The sequence below is a fragment of the Bacillus rossius genome, unplaced genomic scaffold (genome assembly GCF_032445375.1).
Source record: "Bacillus rossius redtenbacheri isolate Brsri unplaced genomic scaffold, Brsri_v3 Brsri_v3_scf25, whole genome shotgun sequence".
Lineage (NCBI taxonomy): Eukaryota > Metazoa > Arthropoda > Insecta > Phasmatodea > Bacillidae > Bacillus > Bacillus rossius.
This window is the reverse complement of record NW_026962426.1, coordinates 279867-284018: the sequence shown is the minus strand read 5'-3', so window position 1 is coordinate 284018 and position 4152 is coordinate 279867. Positions and strand designations below refer to the sequence as shown.

The 4152-nt window shown below is 33.1% G+C and overlaps 1 non-coding gene across 1 annotated transcript; it reads right to left on the bottom strand.

The window, feature by feature from the left end:
* Window positions 1-3226: 3226 nt before the first annotated feature.
* LOC134543929 (5S ribosomal RNA) lies at window positions 3227-3345 on the bottom strand. Its single transcript, XR_010077373.1, has one exon. It is a non-coding gene; the product is annotated as a 5S ribosomal RNA (ribosomal RNA).
* Between the last annotated feature and the right edge of the window lie 807 nt (window positions 3346-4152).

Below are 4152 nucleotides of genomic sequence, written 5' to 3'. Positions count from 1 at the left end.
CCAAACAGGGAACTTTTCATTTGCAGATGTTATTCAAGGAATCAAATACGTAATTTGTGCTGGAATCACTTGAAAATGGTTAAATTAACTTAGGTATACTTTAGTGTATAGTATGCTGAAAATGTGGAGATAATTTCATGAAGGCTGTTTGCTGTGGAAGCACTAGCAAATCACCTTGTTCAGTGCCACCTGGAATGGCTTTCTTCGTGCACCTCCAAGGATGATGTGATTATTATTGTGAGTAAATTTTGTTTACATTTTCATTGTGTGAATAATAAAACTTTTAACTGTACACACAACAAGCATTTCACTTGGATCTGATGCATTCTCAAGAGTGCAGTTTCTGTTTAGCTTTTAAAACTGGCTGCCCTTCAATTCACTCAAGGTGCAGATGCAAGTTGCTGATGAAGTATTCCACACACATGCTACATTGGAGAAATATTTTAATAAAAATTAAAACTCTTGCAGGATTTCGAATAAAAACTATCCTATTTATCCCTTCTATGTTTTGGTACTGCGAAATTGAGAGAGGTAAGTAAGTTGTGAGGTTATTTTTACTTGCTTGCATGTGAGGTTAGCAGAGCAAAAATATTTTTGAAATTGCAGATACATGGTCACTTTATTTCGTTGCAAACATTTATAAGCTCGTAATCTTATTTAAAGTCTCCATACTTAATGCGTTTGGAAAACCTTCTTTCTCTCAATTTTACAATGGAACAAAATTTTACTTGTATGTGTACATTAATTCCATCTCTAAATGATGTAGGTTTACGCACCGAGATCAGGTACATTGTAGAGAGAAAAACACACGAGTACCTGCTTATTTTGAAGTTTTAATGAGTATATTAAAAAAAAAAAAAAAAAAACGATAAAAATATAATTGAAAAAGTATATTATTCACGTATTTTTGAGGATGAGGGGAGGGGGTGTTTTTGTCCGATGGTCGTTTATCTTTAAAGAAATTTCCGTTGGACCTGTGCGTTCTTGCTCTGCCAATTCTCGAAAAATGAAATATTTTAAGTCGTCTTTTATGTGCTAACTTCATTATATTTGGCTGCATTCGTATTTTTATTAGTTTTGAAACATTCATGTCACGGAAAATAATCATAAACCAGGACAAAAACGTTTTGACTAAATGTTCTAGGTTGGTTGTAAAACATTTTCTTATTTTATTTCACATCGGAAACATCTGTTAAGTTGTAAGCTTTGTAATGAATGCGACAGTCACTTGTTCGCTGAAGTGTTTGTTTAAGAAATTAGTATTGTAAATTTGTTTATGGTCTTGTTAAATGAAATTTTAAGTGAAATCATTTGGGAAAACAGAGGCTACAGGAATTTTCAACACAACTTGATGACCGACGTTGTGACTAGTGTGGGAGTGTGTGCTCGTGTAAATATCAATTTTTCTTACTCCTCGTGCCGGTCAACAGGAAAACAGCGAGTGTGTTATCTCATCGCGGGCGTGTGATTGCGTGTGGTAAATTGTGCTAGGTTAATTACCGCAAAACTCCACTGTGTGCAAATATGTAGTGTGTCGCTGTATGCAAATATTTGGTATGTCTTTTTTTTTTTTTTTTTTTTTTCAGGCAATACACACTTTGAATTTTACACAATTTCGATGCTGCAACCTAAGTGTATACATGCGAATAGGATTGCTTAAATGAAAAAGTAAAGTAGGAGGTAAGTGCAAATGTTTCCAGGAGGTTATGCACACACAATCTATTTTATGAATTAATAGTTATTATCTAAGAAAATGATAGAAGATTATAAATAATGTGTGCAGAATAATACAGAATTTGCATGTTACACAAAAAAAAATATATATATATATTCCAAATATTGTTAGCAAAATGCACCTAGATTAGTGAGCTGGATTTTTTTTTTTTTTTTGTATTTTTGTTCTGTTGATCCCACGTGGAGTCAAGGCTCCGGGATATAGAACATGTATGTGCAGACAATTAATATTTACATGATGCAAGTTACCAAGAAAAAAAATTTCAAAAAAAAAAAATACATAACATGTTACACAATTTAACTTTATGCAAAACATGAAGCAGCTGTTATCACAAGTCCATTCAACAAATTAACAGTTCAATTTCTCTATTATCAATCAAATTAAAGAATAGCTTCAGAGGGTAGGTAGGATATTCTAGAAGAATTTTTTTTACTGTTTTTTTTTTTAATACTGGTAAATTGTTTTAGTTATTTTCTGTGATATTAAGTTGTAAAGTTTTACTCCCAAGTAATTTAGTCCATTTTCAAATCGCCTAGTGTTATGTTCAACTATCCTCAATTTACTAGCATTTCTGGTGTTATACCTATGTGCGAATATCTAAAAAAAAAAAAAAAAAAAAAAAAATAATAATTTTTTTTTTCTTCTTTTTCTTAAGAATGAATAAAAAGTTTCTAGAACGTATTCATTTATGGCAGTCAGGACTTTAAGTTTTTTGAATTTTGGTCTGCAGTTAGATGATTTTTTATCTTTTGTTATTATTCTAATAGCTCCTTTTTTTTTTTTTTCCCCCAATGTTATATGGCAGAAAGAGTAGAGCTATGGCTACTGTGACATCATGCATTGATGGGAAGGTTATTGTTGGATAACAAAAATTTAGATGATATAATTTTTATTTTTTTCCATACACAACACATTGCAGGTACAATTTTACAGGTTACAGCTGTACCACCTCTAGTATTGCTGCCGACCATCCAACAAATGAGCACACTAAACAGGCATTGATGACATTGTTATCAACGTCTTTTTGAATCTCTCATTATTATACATAACTGCCCACTGAAACAGAGAAACTTCAAAATAGGTGTGTGTGTGTGTGTTTATATATATATATATATATATATATATATATATATATATATATATATATATATACATATATACATACATACATACATACATACATACATACATACATACATACATACATACATACATACATACATATACACTTATCTATTTATTTTTTCACTTTGAATTTTGTATGAGGTATACACATGCAAAGATTCACAGCTGCTGCTGGGTGGGTGAGTGAGTGAGTGATTGATTGATTGATTGATTGATTGATTGATTGATTGATTGATAGAGAGTGAGTGTGTGTGTGTGTGTGTGTTAGGGGGGGGGGGGGGGAAATGTGGTGATTGTGGGGGAAAAAAAAATTTAAAATTGAAATTTTTAAAAAAAAATTTTTTTCTGTAGGGTGCAAAATAGTAGTGCCAACGGCACGTGGTGTTCCCAAGCGGTCACCCATCTAAGTACTAACCACGCTCGACGATGCTTAACTTCGGTGATCGGACGAGAACCGGTGTGTTCATCGTGATATGGCCGTTGGCAATGATATAGATGTTTTTTTTTTGCAGTTTGTATTTGCCACTCGAAATAGCTATACCAGGTGTGATTGTTACAAACAACAGGAGAAATCGTGTAATGAACACTCTTTTACTTCCCCCCCCCCCCCCCCCTCCCCACACACAACACCCACCACCCTCACCATCCCAACCACCAAAGCCCTCTTCAAAATACACTCTCACACACACACACAAACCCACACTCTATAACTGATGAACATTACCATAACTTCTTAAAGCCATTAGATAATATTTAACTCAAGAAAGGTATTGTGATATGTTTAAAGAAAGAAAGGTGAAACCTTTAACTTTACCAGCAGGTATTAGTATCACTGAGGTATCTTCTAGGTTGTAGCAGCAATAGTAGTAATAATAATAAAATTAAATAAGGTAATAAAAAAGAAAAGTTATACATGTGATCAAATCATGAATGTATAAAACTGGAATGAATTTAAATTTTTTTTATTTTTCTTCATAGGCTGTTTTGAAATTGATGAGTAAGTGCCTCTTCTTTTAAATTTTTTAATGCTGAACACTGTTACATAAGAGATGAATGTTTAGAAAATTTAAAAAAAAAAAAAAGCTAGCCCAGCCCCCTCCCCCCCTCACACAAAATCCAAACAAAAAAAAAAACACCCTCCTTCAAAACATCACATAATCATCCAGCCAGCAGTGCAGACGAGAAATTTGCACTCGGGGCCGCCATTTTGACGATAAATTCTTGCATGGCACACCAAAGGTAGGAAAGAATTTAAAAAAATAAAAATAATGGGCGAGCACCCTCGCGTCTGC